The sequence below is a fragment of the Carassius auratus genome, chromosome 7 (genome assembly GCF_003368295.1).
Source record: "Carassius auratus strain Wakin chromosome 7, ASM336829v1, whole genome shotgun sequence".
Lineage (NCBI taxonomy): Eukaryota > Metazoa > Chordata > Actinopteri > Cypriniformes > Cyprinidae > Carassius > Carassius auratus.
The window spans coordinates 29,919,035-29,938,391 of record NC_039249.1 but is presented as its reverse complement, the minus strand read 5'-3'; the positions used below and the strand labels follow the sequence as shown (position 1 = coordinate 29,938,391).

Below are 19,357 nucleotides of genomic sequence, written 5' to 3'. Positions count from 1 at the left end.
ACACAGTGATAATAAATAAGTCTATTTGGCTTCTATAACACAACATTTGAGTATGCAAGTGCAGCTCCTATCTTTTTCTCTGACAACCGTCCCATAAATATTGGTTATTTTGCTCAAATCGCATAAAAAAAAAAGATTATTTTCAAGGCTATTCAGAAGACAGGACAGGACATTCTTCCCCATTCTCAACTAAACAAGTTACACGTCTTGGGTGTTCTATACTCTTTGGTATAATGTAATGCTCTACAGCCTGTTAAAAGTGACGACTAGTTCCCTCATGTATGCTCTGGGAAGCTTAAATGAATAGCTCACTCAAAACAATATATATAATAATTCTGTCATCATTCTAAACCTTATTCTGAAGATATTTTGAAAACATTGTAGTATTTTTATCCATACAATTACTGGGGAGCATATAAAATATTCGAACCAAAATAGGCTAATCTCTGATTATGTAATCCATATTAAATGTGCATTTCTCTCTGGCGTTCATGGCGAGTCCGCATCGTCAACTTCATCTTTGCGGTGTTTTCTGTGACACAGAAAACACCAGTTTATTACTAAACAATTAAATGTCTCCTTGCTAATTTAGACACATTCATAATCATTAATTTAACCGGTTCTTTGTGGCAAGTTTTATGCATGCGGTCATAACGCTTATTATCCTGTAGGCTATAGCCTATTTAAGTAATTATATTAATATAAAGGAGCGATTTGTCCACAAATGGCTTAAATTAATAACTAGGCCTACTAGTCAACTAGAGGAAAATAAATAAAAAATAGTCGGAGGCAGCCCTTATTCGACATATTTTCGAACCAGCAGGCCGAATCCAGCTGGGTTGAGCGAGCGACCCCATGGAATGAATGAGCGGAGCGTAATATTCAGAAATGCGCTCTCCGCTCACGAGCTCTGATGGGAACAAACCTGAACCTCAATGTCTGCTGAACTTGCAGAAACATCAAAATAGACATAGTCAGACTAGACTATTTTAGTACATATTATGAGCTTATTGATGATTTTTTTATAATTCTTGACAAAATTAGAATATTTAGAATATATACTTTTTTTTTTGCTTGTTTGTTTGTTTTTTTTGTTTGTTTTTCCTAGTTCCTACATCTATGGGCTAATGACGATACGATGAGCATTTACTACTTTAAAAAATGCGGGTCAGGAAGCGGGTCGGATACAACATTTTCTTTTTCTTTTTTTGCGGTCTGAGTTGCGGGCGGGTTAGTTGAAAACGTCGGTCGGGTGCGGGTTGTTTATACATTCACCTGTGCATCACTGGTGTGTTTCATCTGCAGTGAGCTTTTTGAGGCTTTACGCATGTGCAGAAAGTGAATTTATTGTTTTCTGATGTTTCAGTGTGGATGAGACACTTTTTGAAAACGCTTGCAAATGCTAGTGTGATTGGAGAGCGTTTTAAAACGAAAATGCATTTTTAAATTAATCCGGATTAATATAGACATAGCCAAAGTCATTGGAACCCAATGGACAAAACCAGTTGAAACATTCCTCATATATATTTACCATTTATCGTAGCGTATATGCAAAATAAAATTTTTAGTAGATCTGCCCATTTTTAGCATGCATTTTTTAGAGTTTTGCAGCCAAAACTTTTTGTAACCTTTTTTTCTTTTCTACAGATTTTAAGCGTAATGAAGACTTCTTACCCTAGCACTGGGAACATGTTACTGCTTGATTAAACAGCTTTGGTCAAACTATCATCCAAAATTTCTATGAATATTAATAGGCCTTTTGCCAAAACACTATCGATTAACTTCTGCCTGTGAAGAAGTCTGACGCTGAGCAGAGAGTGACCACCAGTGGTTCTGTTTGAGCCTGTCAAAAGAAGTAAGGAGCTCAAGGTGTGATGTGGCCTCTTTAGAATGGCGTATGTGGGTGTGTGTATGTTTTTGAGAATCCGTAGCAGGACTAAGAGACCATCTACAGGGAAAATGGACAGAGGCGAAGAGAAGGTCCCCCCGTGGATTTAGTGTTTGACAGTGGCAACCTGCTGGATGCTGACTGCTGAGCCTGACAGCACAAACAGCATTCAGCCCTCCACAGAGCAGGCCTGCAGCATTCCTAATCTGTTTTACACACACATACACAATGATTCAAACATGCACCAGACTTCAACCCTCCTCAGAGTTTTAGCCAAAACAAATTAACAAAGCAAAGCAGCACTCAATGCATACATATTAAGCTGACAATCAGCCCAACAACTCAAACAACTTATCCATCATCCTTAAGAACTCCCCAGTGAATACGTTAGCCTGGCTGGAGAAGGCAAAGAAATGTGTGTGCATCATGTGTCGAGGTGACTTCTGGGTAAACGCAGGACCCTTTAATGTAGCCTTGTGAGGTGAATGCACTACAGATGTATTTGATGGGCTGATGTGAACGAGGCCAGGGTGTTGGATGGGGCTACTTTAGCAGGCTAAAACCCAGAGAGCACAGCTGGGGAGCAGCTGGGGCCAGTTGTACCAGAGGCCGATGGCAGGGGTGCCCATCGCTCACTGTAACCAGAGAGTTTGGGAACAGATTAATAGATGCTCAGAGGTTAAGTAAACATAATCTGATAGAACTCTGGCTGCATTTAAGGCTGTTCGCTTTGCTTTTCTGGCTCTTTCATCATTGTAACGCTGCACAACCCCAGTGCTCTTAACGCTCCCAATATTTGGAGAAGGATTTAAGGACAGAGGCCTGGCACAGCAACCAACATCAGGCACTGTTCCAGAATATTTCACATTAGAGCCTTAAGTCAGGCCTGTTTGCCTAACCTAAGCCATGTCTTATTTAATAACACTACAGTAGCTGTGCTTACATCATCCACCCTGAACATACTACACTCAGTTAAACTTTTCCACTGATATTTATGAAATGTTTGGCATTGGCAAAGCTGCATGACTTTCTTATATCAAAAGAGTGTCAACTGTTTTCTCACACAAGGAAAATCAATAGGGCCAAAAACAACACTGATTATCATTGTGTGGACAATAAAATACTGAGACATACCTTCTTAAAATATCTTCTTTGGTCTGTATTTTTCAAAAAAGAAAGTCATATAGGTTTGGAACATGAGGGTGAGTAAATAGCTTCTCCTGGAAAATTACCGGTAAATTGCCAAAAAAAAAAAAGATCATGTGTGAATAGGGCAGCCTAACCCTTTTTAAAATAAAATAAAAAAAAAACAGTAAATTCGTTCCGGCAATTTACCAGTATGAGAAGTTGAAACATTACCAGTAAATTGCAGGAATTTTGCTGTGTGAAAAAATGCAGAATGAAGATTACCGGTATGAGCATGTATGAGTTCAGAACGTGGTAACGTAAGATTTACTCTAGGCCAATCCAGAGCCATTGAAATTCAAAATTCAATGGTCCTAGGCCAATCATAACATTTTGATGCAGATGACGCATTTACTCCACACTGTGCAGTTTGGTTTGAAGTTGTGTGGAATGTGATATCTCTGGGCCAAAAGAACTGTATGAATGTGAACGTTTGAAACAAAACTAAACAAAACACTCACTGACCACTTAACATATATATACTCCTTCATGTTTACAAAAACAACACCGAGAGGTACAACCGTTTAGATTATTCATTTCTGGTTAATGAATCATTTGAAACCGACGTGTGACTGGTGCGTTAAAAAAAAGACGGAACGTTGTTGTCTGTGTGAACATCACATTTTTTAATTTAATGGTAAAGTCATTCTGGTAACGTTATAGTAATTTAGTGGTATTAATGTGTGAAAGGGCTTAACGCTTAACAATTCAATGAACAAATTAATGAATATTTGGTGAAAAAATGAATGAATAATTTCAAACAATACTTAAAAGAATTCGCTAAGAATTGCAAGTAAATTTCAAAAATAGTGACAAACAAGGGCAAGTAACACATTGAATTAAATGTGAAACTTTTAATTTTAAAAACTGAAATACTATTGTATCTGTTCGTAAAACATACCCCAATAATCTTTATTTACAACTTTGAAAATCTATTGTTTTACAGTGTATCATTTTAATAAACAATGTAAAATATTAGCTCAGTTCCAAAGCCTAATAAAATGCTCTAATAACAACTGTTTACATAGACACCACTAACCAGACAGAAAAATAAATAAATAATACTTATTTGGAATAAAATCTCAGCAACTCAGCTGATATAAAGGACAAAAAGATTAAACTCAGAAGTGAAATACCCCCCCCCCCCCCCCCTCATTGGAAGCAACGTTAATATAGGGCCAGTCGTGGCCTAATGGTTAGAGAGTCTGACTTGTAACCCGGAAGTTACAGGTTTGAGTCTCAGGACTGGCAGGAATTGTTGATGGGGGCTCTCTTCCACCCTCAATAGGGGGGCAAGGCACCGAACCCCCAACTGCTCCATGGGTGCCATAGCAATATAGCTGCCCACTGCTCTGGGGGTGTGTTCACTTCTCTTCATATTTAATATTAGCCCACAGATTTACTCTTCCTCCTGTGGACACACTGGGTCTCTGTTACACATTTGGCACAGTTTCCATCACAATCTAACTATGACATTCTGATGCACTGCAATATACTTACTCATGATATATGTATTGCAAATGTATCAGCAGTTAATGATATCCAGTACTAGTTTTCACCAGTTACAGAAGAGGGATACAGCACATGTTCTTAGCATGTAAACAGCAGAGGTGGGTAGTAACGAGTTACATTTACTTCGTTACATTTACTTGAGTAATTTTTCGGGGGTAACGAATACTTTTCGGAGTATATTTAAAGATGGGTACTTTATACTCTTACTTGAGTACATTTTTTGGGAAAAATCTGTACTTTTACTTCGTTACTGTGGGCGACGCCCCTCTCGTTACTTTATCTTAATGCAATAAATGCTTCAGTTTATTCCAAACGCGCCGTCTACTTTTCTCTGGACAATGAGCGATGCCCATTCGCTAATGATTCATTCTTTTGAGTCAACTCTGTTCAAAGGCTTGATCAAACCAATTGGCAAACGAGTGAATTGGTTCATGAATCAGTTTGATTGAGTCGTTCAGTTCCATGCTGCACGTGCTGAGCTCAGAAGCGGTTCACTCAGAGTTGTAACGTTTAAGAATATTAGCAGCGTTGAAAACGGGGCTATGGAACTGCACTGAATTGAAAGCTAATCTGCAAAGGCTATTATTTGCTTGCGATGGAGATCCTTATTAGATGAACGCGTGTGCTGTCTACTGTTTAACAGGTAATAACTTGGGCTACATTCGATTACAGTACATGATACCACTGTGACATTAGTTTGTTGTACGTGTGTGGCTTAAAACAGGTTGAATGCAGCTTCCAAAAGACAAAGAATAGCCGATTAAGATTTTATTAATTTTAATACAATCACACCAGTGCGAGTACGTTCAGCAAGTCATATCATCAGCTGCTAAATTCAGATCTGTGATCGCTTGCTGGCGCTGAGCCAGAGACAGACGCGTTTTTACAGCGCTGCGCATTAACCAATCACACACGGTTCTGTTGAGCTTTTGAATGCAATGGCCAATCAGAGGTGTTCCGATGAGTCATCGCTGAAATGCCGGTGCTTCCTTCACTCGCTCACTTACTGAATACCTCTTTCTGCCGAATTCTCTCGTCAGAAACAACAAAGTGCAGATGTGTGTACGAATCTATAATTAAGATATTGATTTCACAGTGTTAACAGTTTCAGTGATTTTAATGGTAGTTTCTGAGAGTGAATGAAATCTAGACTGTCAGTGAAAATTATGTTTAATAATGTAAATGTTATTTGCTCTCTTTCTGAACAATGAAAGATTAGTAGCAATATTTATATCACATTAATTTTCAATGTTAAATTCACATTTAAAATAAAGTCAGTCGTATTAAAAATATGTTATGGCATGACACCTATATTTGTTACTTAAATAAACAGACAGGGTTTTATAATAAATTACATAAATTGGATTAAAGGCTGATGAAATATATACATTTATACACACACACATACATTACATACATTTTTTGTCTATATATCTATATAAAAAAAGGCTCCGTATATATGACCCAAAGTAACTAGTAACTAACTACTTGAGTAGATTTTTTATCCGATACTCTTTTACTCTTACTCAAGTAACTATTCAAGACTAGTACTTGAGTAAATATTTCTAGAATTACTTTTACTTTTACTTGAGTAAAGTTTTTGGGTACTCTACCCACCTCTGGTAAACAGCACAATGCTAGTGTGATCTCAGGGATAGCATGAGCAGCAGGGTGAAGATTCCCACTGCTCTGATAAAAGGGCTCCCTTTCTCCAGCAAATGCCCACATTTCTGAGACGTGCGGTCCACTTTAATTGGCCTTTTCTGGAGAGGTGGACTTTAATTACTTTGTTCCTGGATTAAAGGCCTCAGACTGTTCAGACAAGAGCTGGGTTATAACCTTTACTGCTCTCTCTCTTTACTGTTTTTCTTTCTCTCACACTTTCTCAACACAGTCAGTCAATGAATATGGGTAAAATGGGTCCAAAAAAATGTGTTATCCTCAAAGGAGTCCCTAAATGTGATCTATCACCTTAAAGGTCACAAAAAGACACAGTTGATTAAGCCTTGCAATATAAATGTGCTCTACCATTTTTATTCGGTATTCATATCTCTATATTTTTTACCAATAAAAATTGAAAGATGTATATATATATATATATATATATATATATATATATATATATATATATATATATATATATATATATATATATATATATATATATATATATATATATAATTATATTTGTGTGTGTGTGTGTGTGTGTGTGTGTGTGTATGAACACGTGCAGAGTCTATCTATCATTCTCTCAGTCAATTTCCAAGTGACTTGAGGTGAATAAATGATGGCAATTTACACTTTAAGGTGAACCTTTCCTATAATTCAGTTGCACTTTTGTCTCTGGACAAAAACTACCTCCAATTCTTATTTCCCAAGTTCCAAAAGAAAAAAAAGAATTCATCAGAAAAACATTGCTGTCTGTTTCACAAGCATTAACACCCACACCAACAGTTTAAACAGAAATGAGAATAAATGGAAGGTCTGTCTGATAAATAGCCGTGTTCCCTCTGAAATGCATAAAAGTTGTGTGTGTGTGTGTGTGTGTGTGTGCCCTCGTCCTTCAGAGCGGAATTGCACTTCTCAACCTGTGCGGTCAGTACTGAGTGATAGACTAATCGATGTGTGGCTTAATCAGCCAGCTTAACTCTAATACCAAGGACAGGTTCACATTATTATCATATCAAACTCCACATGTTTGGAGGTGACATGGAAAAGGCAAAAAGATTCAAGTCAAATTTACAGAAGGGCCTCCACATCTTCTGTTATTCCGCCCAGTGCAGTATGACTTTTATCTGATGACCAGCCAAAAAAAGGGTGCTGAAAAACACATGCGGCATACCATAATGAACTCGCACTCTCGTTTGCAGTCGGTGCCATGCTGTGTGGAGTAATTCAGAAGCTGGAAGGCAGATGGCCCCAGCTGTGCGTGAAGCTTTTATGTGTTCAGACCCCAAAACCACCTCCACCACCACAGTCTAGCCCGTCCTACCCTTACTGAGCCCCTATCGAAGTTGTGTAACTCAGGCCAACACTTTTGTAGGACGGGTGGGGTGAGTGGCGCTCACGAATCATCTATAAACACCTTTACACAAACTGTTTACAGGCAGTAAATGATGCATTAAACAGAAAACAGGATGGCTGGTGGGTTTAAAGGGGCTGGGTTGGGTTAGGTAGTGAATGTTGGCTTCACACAACCATTAGTCTCTCAAAAGTGGTTGCTGCCCACATATTTAAACAGAACCATTGTCTAAAAAAAATTACCAGAACCAAAAAAATTATATATATATATATATATATATATATATTTTTTTTTTTTTTTTTTTCAGTCCAATTTGCAGTTCTTGCATGTGCATTCTTCTGTCAATGCAAACAGAACACCATAGTAAAATATTCTGGCAGAGTTTATTCTGCACTGTTTATTCATTGGCATTACAGAATCACTAATGAATCTGCAATGCTAAAACATTGCGAGAAACATAGTGCAGTTGGTTTATAGAATGAATGACTTTAATGAGTCGGTTCTTTTCAGTAAATCAAAAACATACAGCAACCAGTGTTTTTCAACTCCCAAATGAATGAATCTACTCGATCCTTTCCTTTTAATTAATCAAACACATACAGTGAAACCAGTGTAGGTTGTCTCCTTGAATGAATGAATGACTCTATTAAGTCAGTTTGATTGAGTCAGTTCTTTTTAGTGAATCAAATGCATTCAACAGACTGTGATACTGTGTAGTTACTGACTAGTTGTTCATCTGAGAAAGCTTATAGAAACATATAGACTATTTAAAGGTTCTGTTCTTCGTGATCCCATGTTTAAACTTTAGATAGTGTGTAATGTTGTTGTTAGAGTATAAATAATATCTGTAAAATTCTAAAGCTCAAAGTTCAATTCCAAGCGAGATATTTTATTTAACAGAATTCGACTACAAAAAATGACCCGTTTGGACTGCATCCCTCTAGTTCCTGCAGTAATGACGTCACTAAAACAGTTTTTTGACTAACCTCCGCCCACATGAGTACACAAAAAGGGGGCATGGTCCTGTTGCGCTCCGACGGAGAAGAGGAAGAGTTGCGTTTGTGTTTGTCGCCAAGTGACGCTGTACTTGGAGATTAATGGTTACAATTTATGTTTTAACTCGGTTCCCGAAAATTATAATCAACATGTAGAACTATGTGCAGCACATTTTGCTGAGGACAGCTTGCCGAGGACAGCTTCCTCAATCTCAATCAGTTTAATAGCAGATTCGCACAAAGATTATTCCTGAAAGATGGAGCAGTTCCCTCTTCGTCTGGAGAAGGCGTTGTTTATGGACCACAACTGGTGGTATTTTATTATTTAAGTTGGTGCGTTTAACAGTTTCTGTAACTTATTACATAAAGGGCAACGCTGTTTAGCTTTGTTAACTAGATGTTAGGGCTGTGCAAAAAAATCGAATGCTTGCTTCTCAAAACTAGCCAACAATCGCATTTCCAGGAGGGCCGCGTGCGCTAAGCTGGTGTCGAATCACAACTCGTTATGTGTTTCTGAAGGAGGGACTTTATAGAACATGAAAGTCATCAGCCCGTTTTTATAAACAGTGAAAACAGCGGTATACAGATAGGCGAAGTGTGTGAAAAATACTGTTTTTTTTTACACGCGAAACATGAACACATGTTATATTGCCCACTGTAAACATAATCAAAGCTTCAAAAAAGCACAAAAAACGGGACCTTTAAATTATCTCACTGTTTTCCAGTGGCATATCTTATGTATTTGATTACATATATTTATTAATTCCAAATATTTATTCTTTAAATGCACTAAAGAATACTTTATGGGACCCTTAATTAACATAACGGTTATTGTTAAAAGGAACTAGAACCAGATTCATTTCATTCGCTATGATTCCAATCCCAAGTGACCGCATCTTGAGCTGTCAAGCAAACAGACACTGAGAAGCAACGTTGACTCGGTAAGTACAACTGCTCTTCGAAATGCCAAAGACAACCTGGCACCAATTAAACTCTGGCCATAAAAAGACTGTATGATGTTCAACCCTACAGGCAAATAGGATAAGCTAGACATCAACCAAGCTCTTATCACAATAGTAGCTCTGCACTGCGTCAAAGTGCCAAATATTCACAATATATGCACAGCACTGTATTAAAGAGCTGATTTGGTTTTGTAATTAGTGTTGTCTGTATCAGGTCAAGCGTATTCAAATCACATGAAGATTAAATCACTGCAGGGTCTTCAGTCAGTGTTTTTGGAATGGGAGGGGCAGGAAAGGGATGGGAGGGAGCGAAAACTTGGGCTAATATAGAGAGAGACCAAGAAAAGCAGTCACTCTCAAGAGAACTCTGGTCCTATTGGAACAATCCAGCACAAAAACAGTCATTTAACTTTTCTGTCAAGTGTCATAGTTATAATTCACTGTTTCACGATTACTGTCAACTCACTTTACAGAGTAGAGCTTGTGCTAATGGAAAACTGAAGTGAATAGACTCTCCAAACACAATGTTTTGATATCTCAATTATCTTTCTCATTATACTGCATGAGCAAAGCCCAAGGTCTACATACAAAGAGGGTGAAATCAGATGGCAGCGTGAAACTATGTAGGGTATATCATTAAAAAATTACTCAGAATTACCTTTAAAAATCAAACACATGACATATTGAGTTCTTATTATTTACTATTCTTACTATTTTTCTGGATGCAAGATGTTCAGAACAGTTGAGATTCCTGTAAATAGTGGAAGAGAAATCGTTTTGAGTAAGACTGAGGTCATCCGTTCTTGGCCTTGAAAATAAATAAATCCAAAACTGATTAAATGTTGCATTTGGAGATTCTTTGAGCCAGGCTATTTAGAAACTCAGCACCGCTAGGACATGTGAACGCTTGTTGAAACCACATACATGTGGAGCTGCTGGGATATGCAAAGCCATCTCGTCTTGATCTTCTACTGGAATTTGGAAATATAATCTGGCCACTGGACTGTCGACACTTGTCGACCCGCTGCTTGTTGCGTGTCAATCATTGGCGGGTGCGAGGGCGGCTTCTAAAGGGTCCTGAGGGTGACTGCTTAGAGCACACTCTGTTTAACACGCCAACAGCCTGGTGGGAGTAAACACAGAGGCATATAAACTGGGGTATTGACTACATGATCAATTCTATTGATCAGTGCACTCCCTCTCCTTCAGCAGGCACGCTGAGCCCTCACAAAGTCTCTGTCTCGCCCTCTGCTGACTCCAAAGAATATGCAAACTGGAAACCTGCCCAGATCTGCAGCCAAGACACCTTCCTCTAGGAGGAGACAGAGAGGAGAATCACCCACCATCTACCAGGGAGTCAACTACCAGAAGTGAGTTTTATCTGGCCTTCCTGAAACCCACAAATGGCATTCTAAAAAAGTAATTGAGCACAATATAATGTGAATATTGTACAAATATCGTGAACTGGGTTGGACCAAATGTAAAAGTCCTGAATTAGTCACTGAACCTGCCTGTAGCTCAAGTAATCCAGAAGACCTTGATTAGCTTGTTCAGGTGTGTTTGATAAGGGCTGGAGCTAAACTCTGCAGATCATCGGCACTCCAGAACCGACATTGCCTATCCTCTCTAATAAAAGTGCAAAAAAGATATAAATTAATCAAAATGATGGGAAAACAACTCACTTGAGCGTGGCAAAATACACTCTAACCATGATATATTCTTATTCACTGACAGCATTCAGTGAAAAACGGATGACGTGAAAAGAAAGAGAGCTTAACTGAAGCCTTTCCTATGTCCAGCGAGTAGAAATCATCTTCAATTCTGTGACAGCCACTGCCACTGATCCAATGGGACAAGCCAGGAGGGGCGGTTTGGGTCAGCGTTCTCTGTCAAATAAGATTCACATATCCACAATTGGGCTGGCACACCAAATGACCTCCCTGTTTACGAGACTGCTGGTGATAACACACATCATCTCATTAGTCACATACCGCCCCTGATCTGCCATGGCACCTCCACTTACAAATGGCAGCTAAGCGCTAAATATACCCTCGTTACGCTCACGCTCCAATCACAAAAGGGCTGCTGTCTTTTGGTCTTAAGAATACTATTTGGCATGGACGGACATGCCAGCATTATTGCCGGTCTGTCGGGCATCAAGTGGAAATAAAGATAAATGCACAATCCATGCACCTCTCCACTAGCGACATTTGGAGACCGAAAGGATGTGACAGGCCTGTCTCATTTATATGCAACACCAAGGGCTGGGGTTCATGTAAAGCAGAGCCCACCAATGGAGATCCCTCTGTGATGAGGTTTACCTCAGTAAGGTGAAGAATAGCTCTGGGTTACACGCTCAGATGCAGCAGAAACCTCAGGTACCTTTGAAAGTGAGAGAGTCCCACCTGTTATCTCATGACAGCACTGGATCTTCTCGTAATCCTGCCTCCCAGTTGTGAGGAAATTTCTCCAAACAAATTTGCGAGGCACCGGGCTGATAATGCGAACCTAATCATCAACTACTTGTACCCTTAACTAGTATTTCATATCCTTGTCATCTCTTTTTCAGCTTCCTTTTCCTTTTTGACGCTTCCACTGGCGCTAATTCGTATTGGATTTTCATTCGTTCACCTTGCTGCGAGCATCAATTTCAGATGGCATGAAAAAGTAATATTCCAGCAATAAAGCTTGATTTACACCCTTTGCCTGGCTCCCCCTCTTGCTTTTTATATTTGATCATTTAGTGGGGATCGTATAACTGTATATCAGACGCAAATGAAATCAGGTCCCGTGCACATTAAGGCCATGTAGAGTTGCAGCTAACATCCCCTGCGATCCAGCCGCCCGGCTCCCCGGGAAGCCAAGGGCAGAGTCCCATTCATTTTCAGGCCCATTTCCTCCTATGATTAGGCGATCAATCAATCTGAGCCTTCAATCTCATCAGGCAGACGGGATTATCTGCCCATCTCCCCCTCCGTTACTCGCTCTCTCCCTCTCTTGCGCTCACTCTCACAGAGCGGCACATTAACATCAGATCAAGTATCAGCAAGTGCATGCGGTCTGTAACGTCAAACAGACCACAGACAGACATCTCTTCATCTTTCCCGGCTCCTAATACCCCCACAGCTCCCATAGTGCACTGCATGCAAGCACGGACGGCGAGACGTTTGCGGAGACTGACAAAGAGGCACGTCTTTAAAGCGCTTGTCAAGGTATTAAGCCATAGGCCTACTTCAGGGAGCATCCTTTCAAAGTAGATGAATGGCTTCTTAGACCATCACAACACCACTTGTATGTCTCAAAGACAAAGCTCGACCTGTCTCTGTAAATTGTGGCTATAGGCTCATTTGTCCGTGCGGGTTCCTACACGTCTACTAAATCATCCAACCTGTCCTTTGACGTATCAGAGATTCCATACACTTGCCGCCACTGTCTTCCCACAATACACCAGGGAGGACAAACACTATTTATCGGACAAGTCTATATAAAGCTTTCTCAGTGTCAGAGAGGGTAAGCGAATATGCCCTATAAAAGCCCAGCCACTCAGACTCTGTTTTTACAATGATCCACACTCACTCTTGTTTACACAAGCATAATGGCGAGTAAACTGCTACTTGTAAACAGTAGAATGCCATTTAATGCGACTGGCTGGGTCATGGTGGTTTCTATAAGACTGAGAAACTGAGTTTGGAGAAAATGTGCATTTATTTTCTCCACGCTGAACTTGAAACATACAGAGAAAATTGATTGCTCTAGGACCTTAGTGTACAAGGAGTTTGCAGACTATGTCTCAAAACAACTTTTCACAAATACTGTAAACAGCAAACACTGTGGCCCTCAAAACATAAAACTAAAGCAACTCATAAAATGAATGTCAATGTATTTGGATCAACTGGCATCTGCAAACAAGTGACGAAAGTTCTGATGTTTACACAGGTGTCCTAACACACCTGTAAGCACAGGTGTTGTTCATCACTTTACCAATGAACATGTGCCACTAATGCCTGACAACTGAAAAGTTGCAAAATCCAAATTTAAACTGTATATCTTTTGTTTTCCATATTTAATAAATAAAATATATATATGTTTTTACGTGTTGAACGAGTGCTTAATACATTATATGAAGGATAAAGAGTAAACTAAAATTTTTAAGGGAAAAAGTACTGAACACATGAAGAAAGGGATGTGCAAAAAGACTTGGAAAGCCAAGACACCATCTGAACTGTATCAGTAATTAGAAAGCAATCCTGCCCCTAGTCAGTGGAAGTTAATATTAGCTGGTTGGTTCAGTCCCAACTGATGGCCTATAAAAAGGTGTTTCATGGACAACGTGGCACACAAGAAACATTTCATGATGGCTAAAAGCAAAGAGAGTTCTCAAGACCCTCACAACCTTTTTGTTGCAAAACATAACCAGTTGATGGCATTTGGTTACAGAAAGATTTATATACTTCTGAATGTTCCAGTGAGCACTGTTTGGGTCATAATCCAGAAGTGGAAAGAACAAGATTTCTGATGGAGTAGTAAAAAATATTAGCAGAAGAATTGTCCAAGAGCAAAAGATCACTTGGGGAGAGCTTCAGAAAGACCTGGAATTAGCATCTACAATTATTTCAAAGAAAATAATAAATAAAATAAGTAATGCACTCATCCACTGTGGCCTGTATGCACGCTCACCATGCAAGGCTTTATTGCTACAGGAAAGTTTTTGATGGTGTTTTTTTTTTCATGCATCCTTATTCAGGCTTGAAAACAGCCCCATTATTAGTAATTGCATTGAAAATGGTCGCTACACAGTAGATGTATTTGACGGAAGCAAAAAAAAAAAAAAAAAAAAAATTCCTTTTTGGTAGAACAATATTTTAAGCACAATTAGTTATTTAGGCAACTAACAGTTTTGCAGCTTCCTTTGATTAAAATTAGAATGAATCATCAGAATATGACATAAAACAGTTTTTCTAATGCAAATACTTTTAATTAAAATTTATAATCGCAATTTAAAAAAAAAAGATAAATAGTCAACAATAAGGATGCCAAAACAGTGCACCTCTTTCATAGAGGTTAAAAATATTCTCAGACACTTCCAAAAATAAAGCTAAAACCTGCATTCTTAAAAAAGTCTTGCTTAAACCTCCAGTGCTCCTTAAAGCAGGAAGATGACATTTATTATTTCCTGAAGCTGGAAGAAACTGTGGGGCCCTTTACTCTCTGAAATTTTCATCATCTTTCATCAAAGCTAGGTGCGCATTATCGTCTCCCACAATCCTTAGCAGCAGCCCTGAACCTATGACATGACACCACCCGCTTTCATCAGTCATCAGCGGCCAGGTTCGTCTTAAAAACAGCTCCTCTTTAAATGTTGAGGAGGAACCCAGTGAATTAGTAATACATTTACACGAGCTGAGAGCAAGTGCAGGTAAAGAAATTACTCTCTTCATGTCGTGGCAAATTCTCTTTCCTCTCTGACTACTAGGCGCTGGTGAAAAAGGGCATCTGAAAAATATTCAATGCAAGGCCATTTAATGGAAAGGCGAGATATATATAAAAAAAAACATAACCCAAAAAGCTTTTTGATGTAAAGAAACTAATTCTGTTAAAGGTGCTGATCAAACTGTCAGGCTTTCATTATGGTACAATTCCTTTTAGCAGCCATGAACTGTGGAAATAAAGTTTCAAAGTACCTCAAAATATCAGATTTCCTGCCATTCATATAAGACATGATACAGTATGTCTTCACTCTTCAGTCTTCACACATGAACAGCAGAATCGCTTTCAAAGATGCATTTACTGTACATTGTGGCCTTAATCCTGATTTAACAAGCATGACCCTATCTACCCTATCCATAACAACAGCAATTTCAAAGGGCCTATTTTCACAATTCTTGACTTAACAGTTTCAGTACATAAAATACACAGGAAGCAGATAGTCTCCTCCAAAAGTACATGCATTACAGAATACCATTCCTCTGGTCTGGATAATCCATTGTCTCCTTAATGGGGCTGGTCATCTGCACACAGACAAATTCAACATGAAGGTCAGAAGTACAAAGCTCTGTAGCACACAAACTAAAAATTCCCTCGAGCAGCAGTAAAGAAAAGAAAGTGAACCACAGCCTCAGATGACAGCTAAAGTTCCTCAGATCTCCAATAGGCCCCCTCATTGTCCTAAAAGCCAGCCGCCCCCACAATAAACGGTTTTAATAACATATCACAATCCCCAAGCGTACTTTGCCTTTGTTTTCCACATGTAACCAGTTCTAATTAGGCAATGTGCTGCAAAACTTACCAAGGTCTGGCTGCCTAAGATCACAATAGCTAGTTGTATCTTCTACCACAGCTGTAATTAATGAGAAAACCAGGCGACTTCTTCATGAAAAGGGAAGGTTTGGAGAAAAAAAGAACATTATGGAGAAAATATATGGCTTGAACTCTGACGGTTAGACCTTGGAGTCCTCATCAACTGTGACAAAAGGTCTGATCTATGTCTGTGCTGATGCAACCTGGTTTGTATTAGTAAAGAAATGCACCGAAAACCAAAATGATTGTAGTGAAAACAAACGGCACGGAGAACATCTACAACATGAGCAACCATGACCGATCATCAAGATGCAGTGTAACACTCATATCTCTGTGGAATCAGAAAGGATGTGCTTTATTTATATGGGACGCCGAAGTAAAATAAAGCATGTGTCATAAAATGGCCCAAGCTTGTCAGATTTAGCAAAAAGAAAGAAACAAACAATATGAGAATTTAGAAAAACATAATGCTGGTTCCTATTTTTGAAAATTGTATCTAATTGCGGCAAGATTAGTCTTTAATGAGCTGAAAAGAGAGTATGTCACACCACCGTTGATCAATCTGCACTGGCTACCAGTAGCTGCTCACATAAAATGTAAGGCATAAATGTTTGCCTACAAAACAACCACTGGCTCTGCACCCCCTACCCTAATTCACTACTTCAGATTTATGTTCAGTCTAGATGCTTGCATTCTGCAATTAGCGAACAACACATTCTACTCTATTCTAAGTGATACCCCACAAAATCACTTTCACAGACTTTAACATTCACTGTTCCTTTGTGGTGGAATGACCTGCCCAACTCAATTCGAATCTTCAAGAAATGACTAGAAGCACATCTTTTCCATCTAACCTTGACTCTCTAACACTAGCACTCTGTATTCTATTTCTATTCTATCTATTCGTTTTCTTTTTATGTATTAAAAAAAACACACCTGATCCTTTAACACTTGTACTCTTTGCAATGCTCGCTTTCTTTTTATAAAAAAAAAAACATTTGAGCCTCTAACACTAGTATTCTCTGTTCTTTTTCTATTCTATCTACTTGCTTTCTTTTTATTAATTTTTTAATGTTTTTTTTTTTTTTTTTTTTTAGTTTTATGTTAAACTTTGCTCCTTTTAAATTGAAAACAACATGTTTTTTTATTCTTGAAGTTAGGTCATCATAAATTCATGTTAACTAACCTTTTTGTAAACTGTTATTTATTTCCTATTTCAGTCATATCCATTTCTGGACTGGAAATGTAAGGCAAGCAAACCTGATCAAGAGGGAAATTCATTCTGCATTCCATATCAATAACATTTATCTGCTTATTAAGTTAATGAGAAGATTGTAAACCTTACACCGACTGCATTAACAAACTCCAGCAATTTGATTAGCAGTAATTCAGTATTATGAAGAAGAAAAAATCTTCAGCCTAATGGAAACATCCCGGCAGTCTCAGATATGTACAGTAATAAAATATCTCTTTATGAGCTATGCTTCATTTGCAGCTCTTGTTAAATGTGATAATTGCAATTACACCACACACTGAATAAACAAGCAATTAACAACCGCTTCTTTAAAAGACTACAAAACATACTGATTATATTTAAAGAGAAAATATGTTTCAAGCTTTTTAAAGGTGTTTTAAATTATTCTAAATGTACTCTGGCCTAAAAAAAATTCGTCCAGTAAACACAAACACAGCCCTTGCAGGTCTTGCGTGTTAGAGAAATACCTTTCCTTATTTTGGCAGGCTTTGGTTATCTAAAGAGTAACTCTGCTACATGTTTCTAACAACATCATTGCATTTTTTCATACAACGTGTTTGCTTGCGTCTGAGTGGTTATGAGGCGGAATAAACAAATGGTTAATAAAGTTAATTCTACCTGTTGCTCTGCAGTTATACAGACTGCTTCATTTCACCCGTGTCTCGTGATTTGATGACTGTTCACGCAGATTTCATCTTCTCCAAGCTGCAGACGTTTTGACAACAGTCGATAGAAAAGACTGAAATCTCTGCACTTTGTTACTTTCTCATCATTTCTGAACGCCCGCTCCGCCGCCTCTCTCTCCCGCTTCACCCACTTGTACACATCCTGCTCACAGATTGACAAACAGCGCAGCGAGCCAATGACCATTCAGAACTCGCCTGTCACCGATTTTGACGACCAATCGCAGTCAGAGCTGCGGCCAGGTGGGCGGAACTCTGCAAAGGGAAACTGCTGGTCTCCATGGGAACATGTCAAACACGACGAGCACGCAGCAGACGAGAATGTTGTTGAGGATCATTATCTTCATCGCTCAGTGTAGATAGAGGCAAACCTGAAGCCGCACGTTATAAAAACCAGCATCTGTTCTGACTGGATTTATTAGTCAACAATAACCCACATTGTAATGTACATGAAGATATATATATATATATATATATATATATATATATATATATATATATATATATATATTTGGTTAAACTCAGACTGTAGAAAAAACAGATTAAACTACGGGTGAAACCACGGTTAACATGTTGACATTGTGGTTACCATGGTTTAGCTATTATTTATCTTTATTTTACCCTCTAACTTTAGCACTCACTATTCTAATTCAATTCTTTAATAATAATAATAATCTAACTACCTTTCTAATCTTTTTTATTCTATTTTCTTTTCACTTATTATGCAATTATAAAAAAGACACTAGCTCTTACATTAACACTAGCTCGCTCTGTTCTTTTTCTATTATATCTGTTTTCTTTGTATTTATTATATTATTCGAAAGCCCTTGCTACATGTACTCTGTTTAAGCTAACTGAGACTTGTTATAGCACTTATATATATTGCTCTTTTTGTTGTTTTTGATTGCTTCCATTGTCTTCATTTGTAAGTCGCTTTGGATAAAAGTGTCTGCTAAATGTAAATGTAAATGTAAAACTATGTAGGCTTATACATAGGCAGTTATACCCAGCACTGGAAATAAAAATGTTGTTATCAACAGTGAAACAATTAAACATTATGAAATCCTAACTCAAATAGTTATCTATGAATTTATTTTTTTATTTATTTTTTTGTTAAAAAATATTAAGTGTTTTAATATTTTAATCTTAAAAATTATGACAGAAGATGTAATATACCCATAAGCCCATGCACTTGATTAATTTAATTATGTATGCTTGCTTAGTCAAAGTGCACTCAAAAAAAAATGATTTTAGTTATTTGCTTTGTTGTTGTTACTTAAAATAAGCTTAAACAATATAAATCTTTAGTTTTTTATTCCGTTGCCATTTGCACTCAATTTAATTATATTTAATTAAATTACAATTGTAAAATATTAACTTAAACCATTGAAGTTAAGTTGGGCCTACATGAATCATTTGTGTTGCATTGACTGAAACTGGGCAGTGGATTTCTACAGTAGTTCCCAGCATGCTTTGCATAGGGATAGACTAGGAGAATACATTTTTAAATTAAGTGCTGTTTAATGTGTTTTTAGTGAAGGGAAAGACATATTAAAGT

General features: G+C 38.0%; 1 protein-coding gene across 3 annotated transcripts in view; it reads right to left on the bottom strand.

Moving 5' to 3' along the window:
* pmfbp1 (polyamine modulated factor 1 binding protein 1) overlaps nt 1-18,039 on the bottom strand; it is a 188,200-nt gene extending 170,161 nt beyond the window's left edge. For 2 of the 3 annotated variants that reach the window (XM_026268380.1, XM_026268382.1), the window contains exon 1: nt 17,735-18,039. The gene's annotated coding sequence lies outside the window, so the exon portion shown is untranslated. The remainder of the gene's footprint in view (nt 1-17,734) is intronic. The other variant, XM_026268381.1, reaches the window with a different exon arrangement.
* Nucleotides 18,040-19,357: the final 1,318 nt, after the last annotated feature.